This window comes from Mercenaria mercenaria, chromosome 6 (assembly GCF_021730395.1).
Source record: "Mercenaria mercenaria strain notata chromosome 6, MADL_Memer_1, whole genome shotgun sequence".
NCBI lineage: Eukaryota > Metazoa > Mollusca > Bivalvia > Venerida > Veneridae > Mercenaria > Mercenaria mercenaria.
The window spans coordinates 79,351,190-79,360,822 of record NC_069366.1 but is presented as its reverse complement, the minus strand read 5'-3'; the positions used below and the strand labels follow the sequence as shown (position 1 = coordinate 79,360,822).

The following is a 9,633-nucleotide window of genomic DNA, read 5'->3' as shown; positions in this document are numbered from 1 at the left end:
CATTTTCTTCACAGGTTATCTCTGTTTCATTTATTTTGAAAGAGGTTACTAGCATTATTTGGAAACAGACCTGAACATGACATCAAAATAGTCAAGGATAAAAAAATATTCGATCGCTCCAGGAAAATAACCCGCCACTGAAAAGGTCAAAACTTAGATAAAGAAAGTAAAGATTTCGCCCGCTCACTCCATCATTTAAAAATTTTTTTTATAAAGAACTAGAGATCAATTTGGAGTGGCCTTAAGGCAGATTGTGTATGCGGTTAAGCTAAAACCATTCATTTGTGACACTGTTCACTCAAATTATCTCGTGTATCTTGTTTAATCCATGTTTTACAATAATCGAGCAGATCACGTGACAATATTGCAGGGTTGCCGCCATTTTACACTTACGTTCTCGACAAAGAAAGATGGCGTTTTGGGCTTTGTTTCAAGTAGTAAATAGATGTCTATGTGAGGTGAGTTGATTGCCTTTCGGAGTTATGGCTTACTTACCATGTAACACTGTGTAATTTAGGACAAAAGGTGAAGTTGAACTCTTAGTTTTGCTTTGAATCAAATATTATCAGGCTGGTAACAATGCCCGAGCGGGCTTTCGACATAAAAAAACTAATATTTCATGAAAAAAAAGGAAGATATTTCTTTCAAACTTGGTCCATTTTAAGCTAACTTTTCATACTAAGATATAAAAGTTATGTTTTAATGAAATGTTTACAACAAAAAGGTCAATGGCTTCTATGCTCCAAATTGGCGCCAATAACTTTATTCTATATATTTAGCAGTAATATTGTTTTAGGCAGATGTATAAAACAATTTTTTACAAGTAAATTTTTTATAATTAAGTGAAAGCACCTAAGATGTATACATTCAGTACGCCTATCTAATAATGAGCTCGTTAGCCGTTTTTACATTTGATATTTTACGTTGTCCACCTAAGCATATCACAAGTCAAAAAAATTAACTAGTACTGTGCAAATATTTTAGAGCTTAGAAAATTTGAACCCTTTTTTGTTGAAATTTAGCATTATACGGCTACTAAATGCTAAACTACCAAAGTGTGGTGATAAGGAAAATGCTATCGACATTCCGTGTGCAGCTATCGACTGTTTCACTTGTAAAAACGGAGAAAATTTATATTTTTCTTGATATTTTTATTGATTGACCTTTTCGAATCGAGAATGGTGCCGTGTAAAACACTTTTACTAGGTTGGCGTAATTTCATTAAATATATGAAAATGGTGCAGGAGCTTTTCTCATCCAATCTGACAGTGAACATTTTCATATTGCACATTCGAACACCATTTCCGATGAATGGACACACTGTAAAAAACATACCTGCGCATGCAGAAATGGTTTTAAAAAAATGAATACACATATTCCCATACACAAAGAATAATGAAATCTCAGTAACAGAAATCACCCCATTTTTTAAAGTGGTGGCGCTATCACTCCTGTGGTGGCGCTATACTGTAGTGGTGGCACTGTCGTATATGATAAGTGGCTGAAATATTTAATTTATATGTATGAAAATCCCACAGCGGATCATCATGCTGTTGTTGAAATTAAGGACTTTAATTCATAGTAAAATGTCTGTCTGTTACAATGTAAATACGTGGATTTTTCAATGTACGTGAGCGGTCTAGCCTCTTGATATTATCACGTACCTTTACAATGTGATAAATTTTGTTAAAAGATCCTTTGGAAGCAAGGACTGAAACTGACAAATATGACGGCAGACTCAGTTTGGTCGTGCATGAATTGAAAAAGATATGCAACATCCCTCACGTCTTCTAGCATTAAAATTTAAATGGTTATAGTGTCTTTAAATTTTTTGTGAAGATTATTTTTCTAATTCACACGTGAAAACTAATTTATCACTACTTAATTGTTCTAGAATCCCTATACTAATATATGTATACTCAAGGAAAGAAGGAAAAGGGGACTTTTCCTTACATCTAAAAAGAAGAAAAAATATTTCATCAAGTCCTGCTCTCCGATAGGCATAGGTTTGATAAAAACAAGTACTCCATGGAAGTCGAGTTCTGCAAAAAGAAAATGGACTCCAAGAAAAATATCTCCACACAAAAGGGCTAAATTTATATCACCAAAGATGTTTTATATATGTATTATAAAACATAAATCTCAATCTAAACAAATCGAAACATTCGTCAAACCGTTCAATACAAAATCAAGAAAGGCTTTAAATATGGAGATGTTTCAAATGATGACAATGAAATTATGAAGAGTTATCTGAAAATGCTAACGATCTGGAGAATTGTGAAACTGTTTTGTACTCGTTTGGATTTCAGGAAGATTCCACTATAAATTACGGGGATAATATGACGGATTCGTTCGTTTTTAAAGAGGAATCTTAGGAGGATATAGTACATGTATTGCAGATGAAAATACAAATACTTGAAAAAGAAAATATGAATAGCGAGTTTATAAACTCTGATCGTGTTTTCTTTCTTTAATAACACAATGTCCTGCAGGACAATTACCAATTAGAGAATACTGGTGTTTATTTTTTTTTCCGGATGCGTCATTATTGAATGCCGTCATAGCGCCACCACTACTGTCTAGCGCCATCACTCGAGTTATAGCGCCACCACTTTTAAAAATCCTCGTATATTTCTTCTAACCCGAGATTCTATTAATCATGGGGTGTGCTTATATAATAATTAATCATTTCTACACCATTTGCATGCGCAGGTATGTTCTTACAGTGTGTCCATTCATCGGAATGTTGTTCGAATGCTGGCCGATATGAAAATGTGCCACTGTCAGATTCGGGAGGAAAGCTCCTGGCACCACAATTTGCATAACATTTTAAAGAAATTACAGCCAACCTGTAGTAAAAGTGTTGTTACACGGCACTACATTCTCCCATTTTCGAAAAAAGTTCTATCAATAAAAATGTAAGATAAAATATAAATTTTACTCACGTGTTTACAAATACAAACGGGCGATAGCTGCACCACGGAAATGTCGATAGCTCTTTTCCTTATCACCACACTTTGGTGGTGGCGCTAGCGTTTAGTAGGCGTGCATTAGAACATTTTATTTTTTTGGACTTCAAAAATTATGCGTCATAAAAATCTGAAATGGGGAAATAATTCTACCAAAACTGAAGGCAACAAAGTTATTTTTATTTTAATTTGTATCATACCGTATTTTCCCGAATTAAGGCCCCCCCCTCTAATTAACGCCCCCCACCCGTTTTGGAGGGGAAAAAAAGTCAACAAGAACAAAAAAAAAATCACCTACCTCATTTTTATAAGTCCACATAATAAGTAATTTACAGTAAGTATCCAATGTATTAAGAATTAAACACACTTTTAAACAGTCCATGGACCGTAAATCCAAAACGTTTATACTAAGTACGGTACGTATCCAATCATCAAATAGAAAATTAAACGGTAAATCCATTTTTGATTTGTTTTTGCACCACCCGCGCACAAGCTTCCTGTCGACTTTAAACAAATTTGCGGCAAAGTGTTAACCTTTTCTTCGGCAGTTTTAATAACTTTTAATTTAAAAGCCGACACATAAGCAGCGTGTCAAGCCACTGACATTGTGTATTGCTACCCGCATGTACTAAGGAAAGTATTATCGGAGTACACAGCTGTTTGGGTATGATGACGTAATGTGTAATGTCGCGAGCGTGTCATGGAATACATGAGGTACCGTATTTAAATGCATAATTTTAAGACACACTGCATTAAATTGGATGCCAAATAATTACGTTTTGGGGGAATTAAACAACACAGAAACACTTTACAGTTGGTTTGAATGATGTTTTTAAGTTTTGTAAAATTTTCATTTTTTATTTTTTTTACCTCAAATGAACGCCCCCTCTTTGGAAAATGTAACGCCCCCGGGGGCGTTTATTCGGGAAAATACGGTATGTAATGCTTAATAAATGGACCAAGTTTGAAAGAAATATCTTCGTTATTTTTCAAGAAATACTAGTTTTTCTGTTGAAAGCCTGATTGGGCAATTTTACCAGCCTGATTATGCTTGGGTGTTTCATGAGTCCTGGCCCCGTGTTCACAAAACATTTTTCGATCTCAGCTGAGTTTGAGTTGAAATTTAATCATTTTACAAAGCTTCATGGTTAAATTCCAATGGGACTGACCATCATACTAAATAGTCACTTAAAAAATATTAACTTCAAATCTAATTTAACATGCTGTTAAATATAAATGAACAATAAAGTTTTTATCAAACTCAGGTGAGACTGAAAATGTTATGTGACACGGGGCCTGGTGATCGGATAGTCAATGTAAAAAAGATTTAGAATTATAGGAACATTAAGGTTTGATTAAGAAGGCATTTCACTTTTCTGGAGTGGATGAAGGTGGGAAGGGGTTATATATTTGACGCGATCTAAAAATTTTTGCAATATCCCATTGCTAACATTGCCCCGTCACAAATATAAAACAATCTGAACATTAAATTATTTTTACTAGGTAGGGGAGGATGACACTGTCAGGGTTTTTTTTGGCATAGGAGATGAGTCTTAGGTTTCACAATGTTTAACTGTTTAGCAGTTAAAGGCTTAGTATTCTGTGGCCTATCTTTATATTAATTTAAAGGCCCTTAGGAGTTTACAAGTCACTGTGAGCACAAAATTCACTAAACATCTGTTTGAAAATTTCTCAGAAAGCGCCTACCCATAGATAACATATTTTCTGACTGCTATTCACTCATTCCAAGCACTACTGGTGCTTCACTTTGATGGAATTGTGACACGTCTTGGAGTATTTGTTCTTAAAAGAAACACAAATTTGCAGGATTGCTTTCTAGTGAAATTTAAGTGAAAAGTAATATTTTGTAAACAATTACATGTTAATTAATTATTATATCATCTATTTTTAGCTCGACTATTCAAAGAATAGGTAGAGATATTGGACTCTCTCATGCGTCCGTATCTGCGTCAGCGTCTGCATCCCGATTTGGTTAAGTTTTTGTATGTAAGCTGGTATCTCAGTAACCACTTATTGGAATAGATTGAAACTTCAAACACTTATACACTGTGATAAACTTACTTACATTGCACAGGTTCTGTAACTCTACTTTGCTGTTTTACAAAATTATGCCCCTTTTTCGACTTAGCAGTTTCGGGTTAAGTTTTTGTATGTAAGCTGGTATCTGACAGTACCCACAAATGGGAATAGATAGAAACTAAACATACTTGTTCACTGTCATGATCTGACATGTAATGTACAGGTTACATAACACTACTTTGCATTTTCACAAAATTATGCCCCTTTTTAGCTCACCTGAGCAATGCTCGGGTAAGTTTTTGTGATTATTCAATGTGTGGTGTCTGTCTGTCCGTGGTATGTCGTCTGTCTGTGGTCTAGCTGTCAACATTTAGCTTGTGTATGTGATAGAGGCTGTTTTTTCAAGTGATCTTCATGAAATTTTGTCAGAATGATAACCTTGATGAAATCTAGGCCAAATTCAAAAATGGGTCATCTGAGGTAAAAAACTAGGTCACTAGGTCAAATGAAAGAAAAACCTTGTGTATGTAATAGAGGCTTTATTTTTCAACTGATCTTCATGAATTTGGTCAGAATGATAACCTTGATGAAATCTAGGCCAAATTCAAAAATGGGTCATCTGAGGTAAAAAACTAGGTCACTAGGTCAAATGAAAGAAAAACCTTGTGTATGCGATAGAGGGTGTACTTTTCAATTGTTCTTCATGAATTGTGGTCCGAATGATTGCCTTGATGAAATCTAGGTCAAGTTTGAACTTGGGTCATCTGACTTCAAAAAGTAGGTCACTAGGCCAAATTATAGAAAAATCTTGTGGATGCGATAGAAACTGTATTTTTCAATTGATTTTCATGAAATTTGGTCAAACTGATCGCCTTGATGAAATCTAGGTCGAGTTTGAATATGGGTCATCTGGGGTCGAAAAGTAGGTCACTAGGTCAAATCAAAGAAAAACCTTGTGTATGTGATAGAGGCTGTATTTTTAGCTCATCTGATTTTTTGAAAAAAAATGAGTTATTGTCCTCACTTGATCGGTGTCGGCGTCTGCGTTGCCGTTGCCTGGTTAAGTTTTATGTTTAGGTCAGCTTTTCTCCTAAACTATCAAAGGTATTGCTTTGAAACTTGCAACACGTGTTCACCATCAATAGCTGACCCTGTACAGCAAGAAAGATAACTCCATTTGCAAGAATTATGGCCCCTTTTGGACTTAGAAAATATCAGATTTCTTGGTTAAGTTTTAAGTTTAGATCAATTTTTCTCCTAAACTATCAAAGCTGTTGCTTTGAAACTTGCAACAGTTGTTCACCATCATAAGCTGACCCTGTACATTAAGAAACATAACTCTGTCCTGCTTTTTGCAAGAATTATTGCCCCTTTTGGACTTAGAAAATTATCAGTTTTCTTGGTTAAGTTTTATGTTTAGGTCAACCTTTCTCCTAAACTATCAAAGCTATTGCTTTGAAACTTGCAATAGTTGTTCACCATCATAAGCTGACCCTGTACAGTTAGAAACATAACTCTGTCATTCTTTTTGCAAGAATTATGGCCCCTTTTGGACTTAGAAAATATCAGATTTATTGGTTAAGTTTTATGTTTAGGTAAACTTTCCTCCTAAGCTATCAAAGGTATTGCTTTGAAACTTGCAACTGTTGTTCACCATCATAAGCTGACTCTGTACATCAAGAAACATAATTCCATCCTGCTTTTTTCAAGAATTATGGCCCTTTTTGGACTTAGAAAATCATGGGTAGGACAATTCTTCTATTATACAAAAAAATCAGATGAGCGTCAGCACCCCCAAGGCGGTGCTCTTGTTCAGTTGATCTTCATGAAATTTGGTCAGCATTATAACCTTGATGAAATCTAGGCTGAATTAGAATATGGGTCATCTGAGGTAAAAAACTAGGTCACTAGGTCAAATCAAAGAAAAACCTCGTGTATGCAAAAGAGATGGTATTTTTAAATTGGTCTTCATGAAATTTAGTCAGAATGATTGCCCTGATGATATCTAGGTGGAGCTTGAATAAGGGTCATCTGAAGTAGGTCACTAGGTTAAATTAAAGAAAAACCTTGTGTATACGATAGAGACTGTATGTTTCAAATTGATCTTCATGAAATTTTGTCAGAATGATTGCCTTGATAAAATCTAGGTAAAGTTTGAATGTGTCGTCTGGGGTCAAAAACTAGGTCACAAGGTCTTATCTAAGAAAATGCTTGTTTAAACTCAAGAGATCACAGTTTTGGTCCAATCTTAATGAAAATTGGCCAGAATATTTGTTTCCATGAAATCACTAGGTCAAACATGTTTACACTGTTATGGTGTGTATCTCAGGTGAGGGACCTAGGGCCATCTTGGCCCTCTTGTTTGACTTAGCTGTTTTTGGTTAAGTTTTTGTATGTAAGCTGGTATCTCAGCACCCACTAATGGGAATGGATTGAAACTTCACACAATTGTCCATTGTCATGAACTGATGTGCGTTGTACAGGTTCTATAACCCTGTTTTGCAATTTTGCAGAATTATTCCCCTTTTTCAACTTCTATATTCATTCAACTGACAAGGCTGTTGAATTATGTCAAGCGTTGCTGTACTCCAACAGCACTTGTTTTTTTCAGGTATGAAGTTGAAAAGTCAAAAGTTAGTGTATACCGAGACAAGAAATGAAGCTAAGATAGAGTCAGACATAGTACAGGTCATGTAACAGATGGTAAGTCACAGGGTTAGTAACCCTTATCATGCTGGACATGATTATCAAGATCTGCACTGTTCGCCACATAGTATATTTTTGGTAAGCACCCCTTTTAACAGTTACTGGTACTGTCCAAATTGATAAGGGAGCAACTGAAAGACAGACAGATGTGAGTTTTCAGCTAGTTTTCTAAACAATAATCAATATGTTTCCCAATGTTCTATAATGTCATAGAATTAAATGTTTCTGAAAAGATGGAAGTGCCTTTATTTATGATGTATAGCTGTTTAGCAGGAGTCCTCCCTTTTTGCATCATGACTTGGGAATTACATTTTCAGCTCATCAGCATACAAAGAGCACATGTCAGCGAGCTGATATTCAGTGCGGTTATTTGTACTTAATTTTTAGCTCACCTGAACTTTGTTTAATGGTGAGTTATTAGTATATATATAGTTGGATGGTCCGTCGTCGGCCATCGTCCAGTGTCAACATTGTTTACTTAAACATCTCCTCAGAAACTGCAGGTCAGACTTACACCAGATTTGGTCAGTAGAATCCTGGCATGGATCTCTATCAAGTTGGTTCAGATGGTTCACCTTGGCCCTTTTTTAGGGGCCGCAAGAGCTAAAAATAGAAAAAAAACCTTTAAAGAACTTTTTCTCATGAACCACTTGATAGATATTCATCAAACTTGGTATGTAGCATCATTATAAGGCTCTCTCCCAATTTTGGTCAAATGGGAGCACTTTGCCCCTTTTAGGGGCCCCAAAGCTAAAATTTGAAATAACTTTGAATAACTTTTTCCCATGAACCTAATGAAGGATCTTCATCAAACTTGGTCTATGGCATCATTATAAGGTTCTGCCTCACATTTGTTCAATGGCGGCACTTGGCCCCTTTTAGGGGCAACTAGAGCCAAAATTAGAAATACTCTAATACGACTTCTTGTCATAAACCGTTAGAAAGATCTTCATCAAACTTGGTCTGTAGCATCATAATATAGGGTCCATTCCCAATTGCGTTCAAATTGGGGCACTTATTTGAGCTAGTGTCATGAAATCTCACAGGGTATTCATTCAGCATGTTAAGTTGTGCAGTTGCGGTTTTAATTGTGATATCACACAGCCGCACCATTATATGCATAAAAAGGCATAAAATTTTGTGTTGCCTGCATCTCAAAAATGTCTGGACTTAGAGTGATAAAATAAAGATGGATTGTTACATAGCATGCGAAGGTCACCGTGCACCTGGGGTTCTGTTTTGGTTGTTACTAGGCCAGACCAGAGTTGTGGTCCTCGACTTAGTGAAATATACACAAGTGCATAAAAGTTTGTTTTGTAGATATCTTAAAAAATCTTTCACCTAGATTCATGTGTAACATATAGCATGTGAAAGTGAGCACCTGGGGTTCTGTTTTGGATTTCACTTGGCCAGAAAAGAGAATGATATGGTCCTTGGCTAAGTTAGGAAGAGGGGGCGCCGGTGTCTAATGGACACACATCTAGCTTTAACTGACTGAAATCAGATATGCCTTTCATGGATGATCATTGAATTTGTCTGGACATAATTTTCATGCAATACATGTATTACCTTCAGGAGTTATCCCCCATGAATAAAACACACTGGATGACCATACCCTCATATGAATGTTCTGTCAAATATTCGCAATGTCTGACTGAGCTTGTTAGATGTAACAAAGAGAGCCAACATTATTACCTCTGTTTTCAGGTGTGGACAGAATGTTGTTATGGTGGCTTTGTTCAAGTTACATATTCTGACAAAGATGGTAAAGCAGTGGCAGACAGAGTTGTGTGACATTGTGTATGTTTCGTTTGTTAGAGCCCATGCACAGACAGAAGAAAAACCAAGGTATGTAGATTGCAGTGAACTTGATATACACCGTCAGCCTTAAATAGTTAGTGGTAAAAACGTAGGAATC

At 35.8% G+C, this 9,633-nt stretch overlaps 1 long non-coding RNA gene across 1 annotated transcript; it reads left to right on the top strand.

Annotated features, from left to right (window-relative positions):
- Positions 1 to 378: 378 nt before the first annotated feature.
- Positions 379 to 9,633, top strand: LOC123549998 (uncharacterized). The gene is made up of 3 exons (XR_008371465.1): positions 379 to 458; positions 7,621 to 7,712; positions 9,423 to 9,633. It is a non-coding gene; the product is annotated as an uncharacterized LOC123549998 (long non-coding RNA).